Source organism: Sorex fumeus, unplaced genomic scaffold (assembly GCF_029834395.1).
Source record: "Sorex fumeus unplaced genomic scaffold, SorFum_2.1 ptg000039l, whole genome shotgun sequence".
Taxonomy (NCBI): domain Eukaryota; kingdom Metazoa; phylum Chordata; class Mammalia; order Eulipotyphla; family Soricidae; genus Sorex; species Sorex fumeus.
The window spans coordinates 18,593,508-18,605,769 of NW_026606096.1; the positions used below are offsets into that span (position 1 = coordinate 18,593,508).

The 12,262-nt window shown below is 34.0% G+C and overlaps 1 protein-coding gene across 4 annotated transcripts in view; it reads left to right on the plus strand.

Annotated features, from left to right (window-relative positions):
- Positions 1-273: 273 nt before the first annotated feature.
- Positions 274-12,262, plus strand: part of FSTL5 (follistatin like 5) — a 755,502-nt gene continuing 743,513 nt past the window's right edge. For all 4 annotated transcript variants that reach the window (XM_056119058.1, XM_056119060.1, XM_056119059.1 and 1 more), the window contains exon 1: positions 274-335. The gene's annotated coding sequence lies outside the window, so the exon portion shown is untranslated. The remainder of the gene's footprint in view (positions 336-12,262) is intronic.

The window sequence follows — 12,262 nt, forward strand, 5'->3', positions numbered from 1 at the left end:
GGGCATCCGGGGACGCCAGCGGACCGTTTGCTCCAGCATCTCGAGGCAACGCCCTCTTGCACCCTCGGTGCCTGGCGGGACCCGCTTCACCAGCTGGACCGTATCAACTTGACAAAGGAGTGTGGGGTCGGACGTGGGAGCGAGTCCTCTGTTGGCCACCTGGGCGCCCAGTCAAGCGTGACTTTGGAGATTTCTATAGTTTGAAACCAAACTATTTTCATCTTCTCCCAGCTAAGGCGATCTTTAATTTTTTTTCTAAAATATCATTACTACTACCGACACACTATTTAGGAATCTTTTTGAGAGACTTTTTTTTTTTTGGCTGTTCAAATAAGGTAAGCAAAATAACACTGTTACAATGTATTGTAAATGGGGGAGTCATGCAGACTGTGATACAAAAATTTTAAAGCAAGTTATGATTATTGTTATAACATGAAATGAGACTTTTGGCAATGATTGCTGTCATTATTTTCCTAATTATTGTTGTCATTATGACGAGATCATCTGCTGATTATGCATTGAAATTTGGGGGGGGTTGTTGAGGGCTCTGTGCCTCTGTGTGTGTCTGAAGTTAATGTCATCATGTTACATCTTGCTTTACAAATACAAATATTTGTAGAGCAACATTTCAAGCATGCCTCATACAAGGTTCCAAAATATGTTGGTAAATTATAAATATCAACCAACAAGTTGTTTCAAACAATTGCAATCTTAAAATGTATTTGAACGGAACTAGTCTCACTTAATGAATATCACCTCTTGTTTCTAAAGAATAGGCTGCAAAGTGCAAAGCACTCCTTAACATTTTTAGAAGAAAGGTGGCAGGATAAGAGAATTTATAGCATGCTGGGTTCATTTGGATATGTTCTTATTTTTGATCCAAATAAAACTTGGGAAACTCAGTCTCTCTAAATTCGACACCCCCAAGGTCATGTGTATCTCTGAACAGGGGGCTTTGGACTAGAAATTTCATCCTCTCTTTGGCCCCAGAGGTCAGAGGTGGATTTAAATGGGAAGCTCTGATTTAATAAAACAGTATTAGCTTGTATTATTGTCACTACTGTTGTTGGTAATTGAATGTAACTGGAAAGCGTGGGCTGAGAAAATATCTTGCAATTTCAGCAATGTTTAACCTCTTGCATTCTTAACAGATAGCTTTTATCTAGTTAGGAGATTTTCTTTTGAAGCTATGTTTCTTTTGTCAATTGGCCATGTGTTTTTGAGTGTTTATGGGCAAAGAATTCAGTAAGGAAGACTATTGAACTGTACTTACAGTGAGCAGTTATTAAATGATAGAAGTTTAGCTGGTAGTCTCTATTCTCTTTACTATTCATGGCTTTGAAAGGCAATGTGTTTTTTTAAATTTTTTGGTAAATAGAATAATAAGTATTCATTTGTCATTTAGTAATACTATACATAGTACAGATGATTGCTGGAAAATTGGGAGAGGGGATGTTTCTTTACATTCCAGGGAGAGAGTTAAGGTTGCAATTTGAAGTCTTATATTATAGGAAGGTAAAATACTCTTCAGAATTTATAAGTATCTTTCAACTGCCTAGAACTGTGCTTTCCAGCAACTAAAGAGTATACTTGGTTACATTTAAATAATTTCATATTTTTATCATGAAAATGTCTACATTACTACCCTTCTAGGGATTGATTTTAGCTTTAGAATTTGTGATTCAAAGTAATTCCTCTAAAGTTGAAATTTTTCTTTTTTAAAGAACATAATCCTATGTGAATGTGATTATTACAAAAAAAAATGTGGCAACACTAGAGGTCAAATGTAAATCCCCTTAACTGTCTCTGTGTTTTACCCAAGCAGATGTTTTTTGTAGAATCCCTCTGTGTCATGTGATCTTAATTTAAACATGTATAAACACTAGGGGTAGAGTAGCAAAGAAAGATATGTGAAACACTGGGTCATAAAGCTTACATGAAACAGCTTCCTTTAAATGTGTAAGTATTCATTTATCTATATACTTTAAGAATTCTCTTTAAAGTTAAATATATTGACATTGTTATACAGAATGTGTCATTTCAGACATATTTATAACTTTTAAAATTCTAGTTATATCTTATCTACTACATTGGAACATAGTATATATTTTTGTGTAGCTTATTTAAATGTGATAATATACATAAACTCTTTTTATCAAAATGTATTTGAGTAATTAACTTCACTTTGTAGAAGCAGTTCCCTGGGACTACCAATACCTTCTTCAAATGAAGTTTAGTGTTGTTGTATTGAGATGATCAGCCATTAAGTCAAAATATAAAACCAGCAATAATAAACCAGCCAAAAGTAGATTCTGTGAGCTTCCAAGTTAAAAATATTGAAGGAATTTCCCCGATTCATCTTGATATCTAGCCTTTATAGCTTACTCTGAAGCAGTAAGATTAGATGACCATGGTCAACTCAAATTTAGCAAATAAAGGACCCTACTTGGATACAGAATTTGGTAAACAAATAAAATTGGCAACTTTAAAAAATCTATATTTAAAAATGCGATATTTAATTTATATTTTGCTCCACAAATAAATGGTTATACTTGGTTATAATTCATCTTGTGAAATAAAGAGGTGTATTCAATATCACAGTAGTGGAAAGCCTATAATTCATTTATCACATAGGCATTAAAAGTATAACAAGTTTATAGTTTAATATAATAGACTTTTATAAAATTGGTAGAATTTTTACCGTATTTACTAACGTCATATGACATGTTCAGGTTGTCTTAAAATTTTCTCAGTTTTAAAGTGTACTGATATCAGTTATTAATGACATGTATTTGTAGTTGTTTTTCTGTACAAGTAAATTAATTACACATGTTTGGTGGGATTTTAGATAAAAACTAATTTAAATTTTCTATCATTAAGAGTATTAGTTTATTATTTTCTATGTACCACTTTTCTACAAAGAGGTACGGAAAGGAATTGTAAACAAAATAAGCTAGTTTAATTTTATAAAATAACTTGATAAATACTCTTAAGAGATTACATAATAACTTATCAAGGCTTTAATTTGAATAATGAAAATGTTTATTTTTAGTCTTCATTCATCAGAAATACCAGAAAACCTCATATAGCATATTTCTCTTGGACAAATAAGACTATTATCCCCAAATAGCAATTTTAACTCTGTTGTTTAATGTGTGTTATATATTTTAAAGTCCAAATGAATCTTGTGAAATAAAGTACTTTCTGTTGCTCACATCATTGTGATGGCCATGAAGCCAATTATCCTTTACAAAACAGCCTTAATCACTTTCTGCTTCAAGCCTCCAATGTCCTTTGGGCATAGTCTACTTAAGGTGAACTGTGAGTTCCCTTGTGCAAAATCCTGATTTTCCTCTTAAATTGGCCTTCACATAACAAAGCAATCAGTCTCTTTGTGTTTTAATTACCTTGGTACCAATGAAACTCTTATTATTGTAATCAATGAGATAGTATTTTTGGTCAACTCAGAATTTCAATGAGTTTTCTGAAAGAGAAAATTAAATAATACTCTAAGTATTCACATAATGTGTAACATATATGTACATATATATATACACTCATGTAATATCTTTATTATATACAGACATGTATACTTTTAGTCTCTATTACTTTTCTCTTTCTAAGTTTATAAGAAATTCTAAAATTTAGACATATCAATTCCCACACAAATATGAGTATGTAGTCTATTATTAGACTAATGTATTTGTTAATAGCAACTCACTGTTCATCTTTTGTGTGAAAGATGAATGGGACCACCTCTTTGGTACTAAAGATGTGACTTGAATGTTTAGTTGTTATCAAGTTATAGCAACTATCATGTTTTTTTTTTATCATGATTAATCAGGGAACATAACTACATGCTGTATGAAAGCATTTTTGGGGGGTTACTATTATATGCATATATTATCTTAATATTATTATTTATTAAATTTTTGTAGTTTCTACTCTACCATAAACATACAGTGAAAATGATTTGGCAATACAAATTTTTTTGTCTTTTTTTAAAAATTTCTACTTAATGCAAAATACTTTCCGTAAAGAATACTTTCCATAAAAAACATAGTTTCTATAATAGAATCATAACACATAAAACAACATGTCATTTTAGTTCTAAGTACATTTCCTAATTACTATTATTTGCTTAGACTAGTTGCTTGAGTACAAGCAAGTTTTGTTTTGGCATAAAATGTCAGTCAGAAGTTCCTACACAGATTGGTAAGGGAAGAGATAATTAGAAATGAAAATATATTAGGAATGAGAAACAGAACGGATGTGCACATAAAGAAGAGTTTACAGTACTACATTAATTCTGAGAAATTATGGCTTCTAATAAAATTCTTGAAGGTTATTAATCTCTAAAGTGATGCATTAGGTTTACTTTCCCCACTTCTTCAGGTAATAATCCTTGCCCTTCCTGCAGATCCTTGTAGCTAAATATTTTTTTATTTCTTCTGTTTCCACGCATAGATGGGATGAAATGTGTGTAGAAGAACAGCTTTACTCTCAAGTTTCTGGATTTAAAAACCAAGTAATTAATACTAATTTAATGTGGCTTTTGGTATCAAATTATGTAAATCGCTAAAGCAAAGTGGTTGCTTAGTGAGTTCATTTGCATGTCAATTCAGAGAATATTTTTCCAACTCCAAACTGGGGCATAGAATTACACCAATTCTAAAGCATAAAGCAAAAGTTTTAAAAATACTTTTTTCATGGAGTTTTCTGAAATACATTTATTGTAGTTCGCAATTAAGAAGGACTTAACTTTTCTCTAGGTAAATAGTATCAAGTTAGCAATTAAAACATACACACTTCAGCAATTAAACCAGGCCGAGCTTTGTTCCCCAAGGATGATGATGAAACGGAAATGGTTTCCTTTCATGGTTGTACTACATCTACAAACTTATTAGGTAGTACTAATGACCCGCAAGACCCCCCCCCCCCCCCACACACACACACCTCTTGATTTTCTAAACACTAAAACTCTCTTGCGGGAAGAGACTTAAGCTCCATAGAATCTGTGGTGATTTGTCTCTTTTTCTCAGATATTATAATTTCTGTGGCCAGACTACAAACTGCTCCATTGTTTTTTATTTAGGAAACAAAATACAGCATTGAATTTCTATGAACAAACATATGTTCTGTCTTATAATAGATTACATATTAATGTTTAAGTACATCGTCGTTAAGTTTTGCTTTGCTTATATATCTCAGAAGACAAAAAGTAAGAAAAAGATACCATTCAGAGTACTAATAGTTGTGCATAATATGTTTTATACAAATTTACCCTGTGCATACATTAATATTGTTTTATTTTACATTTCAAAAAGCTTTCATAGCTCTCTACTTTCCACCTATGTTTAAATAACTAGAAATATGTGAATTCAAAATCAAACCAAATTCATCTCTTTCAACTGCATTGGCAACTTCCAGCTCCTTAGTTTAGATCCATTACTCACTTCGGTACATGTGATCAAAACTAGACCTTTTTCTGACAATTTTTTTTTCTCTGACAAAGTAAAGTTTAATGTAAAAATAAATAAATAAATAAATAAATAAAAGACCAACACAAAAACAAGCTTTGGGGTCAGAGAGATTGTACAGCATATAGGACACTTGCTTGCAGTACAGCTGACCCTGGCTAGACCCCTGGGGTCCAACATGGTCCCCCAATCCCTCTGTTTGCTGAGTACAGAAACAGAAGTAAGCCCTCAGCAAGGATGAGTGTGCCCCCTAAACAAAAATAAAAATAAACATGCAACAAACAACCTAATATTAATTTTAAAGTCTTCCTTTGGGCAGTTTGTGGTCTAGTGAGTTCCTACTGAATTTATTGCCTGAAGATTTATCCACAGTGAATTATCACCCCATCTCAATACTTGAATAACAGCAACTAACTACTGCTTAAGTTTGAATGAAGGTCCAAGATGTGAATATCTAAAGTCCAAGGTTGATTTCTTCAGTGATTTAGAAGGTCAGAAAAACCACTTCATCAGTAGAAAAACTGTGGAATCTACTTAAGACACATGTTGGTTGTTGGCAGCATCATGAACAGTCTTCCTTAGGACAGTAGGGCAGAGTGACATGCTATGGACCCAGAGAAGTTTCGTCCTCTCAATCCGGTATACTTTCCCATTTGAATATGTAATTTGAATATTACATAGTCAAATTAATCAGCCCTTCCATCCACTGGGTTATGTGAGCTGTGGTCCAGGCTACCATCTTCATTCACAGTACTTGCTTTGACTGGAACCCATCATACAAGTCTACATGACCAATGTGAGTTTCTAAAATGATATTTGCAAAGAGTCAGTCTCACAATGCAGTTGACATGCTTGCATGCTCGGTCAAAACAATTTGTCTTTTGGGTCAATGTTTTCCACATCAAAAAATCTCCTCGAACAAGAGGTCTGCTACCTATGTTGAGGCAGCCATGAGGGAATTAGAGGGTCGGGTGTACAATCTTTAAGAGTGGGGAGAAATAAAATATTTTAAAAACTCTGTGCTCATTTTTCTTTTTATGTCCACCCAAACTTTTCTTAATTAGATGCACTGCATTACTCTATAGCATTTACTTTTTGCTCTCCATGCTGTGACTATGCAATGTCAAAGCCTAAAGGAGTTATTTTTTCTCTGCATTTAATAATAATAAGGATATAAAATATTTGATTTTTGTATACTGTTACCATTTTAGCAGCAAAATATTTTAATATATTTTTCCTTTCTTGTAAATAGAGTAAGAAACAATAAACTAAATTAGAAGATGTTTCCAGTGTTGCAAATTTTTCTCCTTAAGGTTTCGTGTTAGATATAAATTCAGGTACCAGTAGATGTTGAAATTTAGCCTACTTCAAGCGCTTAGCACCTGTGTCATCAACTGTAATTCATATTTAAACCTTTAGTCTCCTTAGCTGCTAATACTATAAATAGTTTATGAGAAGACTATAACAGTTTCAAAGCACAACTTGGAGAGCAGTTGTCTAAGGTGGACTTTTCATCACTTGGGAGACATAAATACTTTATTCTATCATTGCTTACTTTATTTGAACTACAAAGTCCAGACAATACTGATCACCATTAGATGCTCTTTACTATAGCATATTATTTGGGCTAACTGAGTAGAAGAGGGGAGGGCTGGTGGCAGTCATTATAACGTGCTCCCAAAAGAGTCACAATTGCATCAGATTCCCTCATGAGATCTCATTATCCAAGTTCTGGGTAGTTGGTATTAAATAGATCCCAAAGGATATAGTTTGATTTGTGGAGATAGAGATATAGAACTTTATTGAGTATTCTACATACTGCTTACTAATACTGAGTGTTTTGTTTTGTGATAGGAATATTAATGTAATGATGGTTGCTATGAAACTGATGTCAGAGAAGAGAAGTTTGATCTTAAAATTTCTGTAATTTGTACACTGTTCATTTGAATCCTTGTTTCCCATTCTTTGTGGAACCTGACCCGAAGTCCATTTACTTCAACAGTTACAGTTATTTTGTCTTCACAGATATCTTTTACATGCATTATTTTTGGCCGATTTATTTATTTATTTGTTTATTTATATATGCATATAGTATATATATATTCACAAGATCACAAGCATCCTGTTGTTTGTCGATTTCCTCGAGCAGGCACCAGTAAGGTCTCCTTCTTCCTAGCCCTGAGATTTTAAAAGAGCCTTTTCAATGCTCTATCAGGATTAGGAAAATGAGACCCATCATTGGTATTTGGCATATTGATTACGACACGGGAAGTTTGCCAGACTCTGCCGTGCAGGCAGGATACTCTTGGTATATACATATTATTGTATATAATAATAACTAGACCTCTTATTGTCTAGTTTTTACTCTCAGAAAATCTGGCAGGCTACCGAAAGTATCCTGCCCACATAAATGCCTGACTAGAAATACCTGTAAAGGTGATTAGTGGCTGCTTCAAAAGCCTCCATCCCTCTCAGAGAGCCCAGCAAGCTACTCAGAGTATCCCGCCCGCATGGCAGAGTCTAGCAAGTTACCCGTGGTGTACTCAATATGCCCAAAACAGTAAAAATGATGGTCCTCATTCCCCTGACCCTGAAAGAGTCCTCGATATACCATTGGGCTGCATAAGCACATGACAGGGAGGAATGGAGACGTTATTGGTACCCCCTCGAGAAAATCGACGAAGAATGGGATGACAGTGATACAGTGATACATATATATTTTAAACGTTTTTATTGAATCACTGTGAGATACACCCTTACAAAGCTGTTCATGATTGCATTTCAGTTATACAGTATTACAACATCTATCCCTCTACCAGTGTACATTTCCCAGCACCAATGTCCCCAGGTTCCCTCCCACCACCTTTGGCCTATTTTAAACTATGTCCATAATACGGTCCACTAGCTATTGTAAACCTGACTTCATGGTGGCAGCCCAAACCCCTCTATCTAAATCTGACATAATCTCATCCCTAATTTTTTTGGCTTCTAATTAATGTTACTATTTTATATAGGCCTTCAAATTCATGGGAATTTTATTCATTCACATTTTTAACTATCACTAAGTTCATTTCCTTCCCCATTCTTTTTTTTTGAATAATAGTTCTATTAGAAATCTCCACTGATCTTATTTTGTACTTTATTATTAGTTTTTCGGTGTCAGTTTAACATCCTTACATTGTGCTCGGGGTATGCTCTTGGCTCTGTACTTATTAATTACACTCGTTAGTACCTGGGAGAACATATGTCATGCCAGGGGTTGAACCAGGGTTGATGTAGGTGCCTAAACATTCCTGATATATCTTATAATACTTTAATTACTATATTATTTTTCACAATCTCCAATTAATATTTATTAGTATTTTATTCTTTAAATCCTAACTAAATGTTAATTTGTTTTAATAATATTTTTCTAATCTGTTCTTTCAAAGACATATTTTAATTTTATTTAATTTATTTTTGATCTTATTTTTATATTATTTTATATTTTTCTTTTACAAGCTTTTAGTTTTATTTGTTCTTTTCTCAGTTGTCTTAACTGTAAAATTAAACTTTATTTGTGATTTATTTGGGGGAGTCACACCCGGCAATGCACAGGGGTTACTCCTGGTTCTGCACTCATGAATTACTTCTGGAGGTGCTCAGGGGACCATGTGAGATGCTGGGAAACGAACTCAGGTCGGCCACGTGCAAGGCAAACGCCCTATCCGCCTTATTCTAGCCCCATTTGTGACTTTTTTTACATATTTTATGTGTCCACATTTCTTTTTACTTACCTCTTTTGCCATATGATATAGGTATTGAGGACTTGTATTATCAATTTATCTCCAGAAATACATTTTTAAATTTTCACTTTAATTTCTTCATTAAATCAGTGGTTTCTTAAATGCATGTTATTTACTGTTTACATATTTGATGTCTATTGGTTTTTGTTTTGTGATTGATTTTAAATTTTGGGATTATAATTAGAAAAATCCTTAGTATTATTTCAAACTTTAAAAATCTTCTGTTACTTTTTGTTTTATCGCAGTGCGTGTTATATATTTGAAAAAGTTGTGTGCACTTGAAAATTTATGTAACTTTTCCTTAGGGAATAAAATGTTCTTTGTCTATGAAATCAATTTGTTGAGATCTTTATTATAAGGTTATACACTTATTTAATCCCTGTTGAATTGACCTACCTGTAAATGGGGCATTCAAATCCACTTTAATGAGAAAATGTACTGTTACCGAGTTACTGTCCATATCACTCTGTCTATTAATATTTGCTTAATGAGTTTTGGTGCTTATGTGCTACTAAATATAAAATGTACTTTTGTTTGATTAACCTCTTAGTCATTATGCATTGTCTCCTTTTATTAGCTTTCTTATTTGGTCTGTGTTATACATATGGTGCTCCATCTCTCTTTTAAGCTACTGTTTGCAGTTCTTTCACAAGGGCCTATATGCAAGTCTTAAGTAAGGTACATGAGCTTCCAGTGCACCTGAAAAGTTTGGTATTCTGACTTGATTCTGCTAAATGCTAGACACGCCCCATCTAGCTTTCCATAGTTGCTCTAGGAATACACCTGCTGGTGCTGAGAGAGCATGCAGTTTTGGGGATCCAATTTTGAGCCTCACACATGGTCACTATTCAATTCACTCTTTTTTTTTGTTATTTTCTCTATCCTTCTGTCTTTAATTTTGAGCTTTTATATATCTTGAAATCTAAAATATATTTTCCATAGACAGCAGAAAGTTTTCACTTTTTTTATTCATTGAGCCATTCTGTCATTCAATAGGTGAATTCAAAACATTAAAATTTAAGAAAATTACTTAGATCTAAGAGGATATAATAATTTTATTATTTGTTTTAGTTTTATTGATATATTGTTGTTCTTTCGGTTTTCACACATTTTATTCTCATTTGTTTGGGCATAAACCTTTATGTCATGCTTAGTTTCACCCAAGTTTTTTTGTTTGTTTCACATATTTGGTTTTTTCCAGAGGTGTATCTATAGAAAATGTTAATTATGATATCTTAAAAAAATGATTTATATTGATCATAATGTTCCACAATTTCATATTTTTCTTTCCCTAGCTGCACATTATATAAAGAGCTCTTAAATCCTTTTCACACATTACACTTATTTTTGTGTTTTCTGTTGATTTTGCTAATTTTCCAATATTACATTTTCTAGCAACTATAAACTCTTTTTCTTGTTATTTTTAAATAGTACTACTTAGCCCAGATATATTTCTATTTTTTTTTTGTTTTGGGGTCACACTCAGCTGTGTTCTGAATTTACTCTAGACTCTAAGCCCAGGAATCACTCCTGGAAGTGATCAGGGGAACATATGTGATACCAAGGATAGAAATTTGGAGGGCTGCATGGAAAGAGAGCACCCTACCTTCTGTACTATCTAACTATATTTAAAATCTATTATTTCTATTTGAAACATTGTAACAGTTTGTGCCTCATCATGTATCATATTGCTTGAGCAATAGCAAAGTGGGTAGGGTATTTGCCTTGCAAGCGACCAACCGGGGGTTCGATTCCTCCATCCCTCTCAGAAAGCCTGGTAAGTTACCAAGAGTATCCCGCCTGCAAGGCAGAGTCTGGCAAGTTCCCCATGGAGTATTCAATATGCCAAAAACAGTAACAATAAGTCTCACTATGGAGATGTTACTGGTGCAAATAAATGAAAAACGGGAGGACAGTGCTACAGTGCTGTTATTGCTTGTTCATTTAAAAATAACATTGTTAAAACTGTTACTTTACCATATCTTCAGACAGTTTACTCAGTCCACTATATTTGAACATTTCCTTAAATTTCTTTTTTATTCTATCATTTGTTGCAATTTCCTGTGTTTCTTCTTTTTGTTTAATATTATATGTCATCTATTACTTGCTGAGTTGAGCGTGTATTTTCCTTCCACTTCTCTGTATGTCTTGTATCAATTTTGTAGGCTACAGGATGTAGTTCTAGGAAATTTACTGAGGATCCTGTGATTTCTGATTCATTGTATACTGACACTCCTGTGTCTATTTATAAGGTACAAAGATGTCTGTTTAGATTCCAACATAGGATAAATACCAAAGCAGCAGAGAGTTAGAGTGTAATGTGGGAATGTATCATGAATCCAAGCTTCCCATGGTATTGCTTGTATTCACCTTGATTTTTTGGTGTGTGTGGAGAGTGATTTGCAATCTTTCTTTCCTTTTATGCAGTTTGACAGTTTATGTCTTTCCAGCCTTGTGTGATGATCAGTATTCCTTCTATTTTTATCTAGACCCGTTACATAGTTTCTCCCGTCTAACTCTGCTAGAGCAGATCAAGTAGGAGGAGCAGCTGGGTCTTGGTAAGACCACAGTTTCAGTAATAGGCAGATACAGTAAGATTGAGTCTCTAAGTCTCTAGATGCTGTCAACATGAGAACAATAGCAGCAGCAGCACAAACAGTAGATCTACTTTGCAGTGAATGCACTCGAATTAGTTATGCTAAGGGTCTGATTAGAGGTGGAATACAGCATATGTGAAACATGACTAGAAGTCATGGGTAGAAGAAGGGTTTTGTATGACTTGAGGTCATATGCAGAGAGGGACCTTTCTTATGAGCTGGCTACTGCTGGAGCTTGTTCGGCTCTCAACAAGCTACAGAATAGCCACACTCCCAACATCTCCTGCCAGGCTAGGTGGTTGAGAGGGTGATCCCAGGTGCCACTGGTTAAATGTCAGTCCCTACTGTGGTAGCCACGATCCCCCCCAGCAACCCCAGTCACTCCATCCCACAGCAGTAG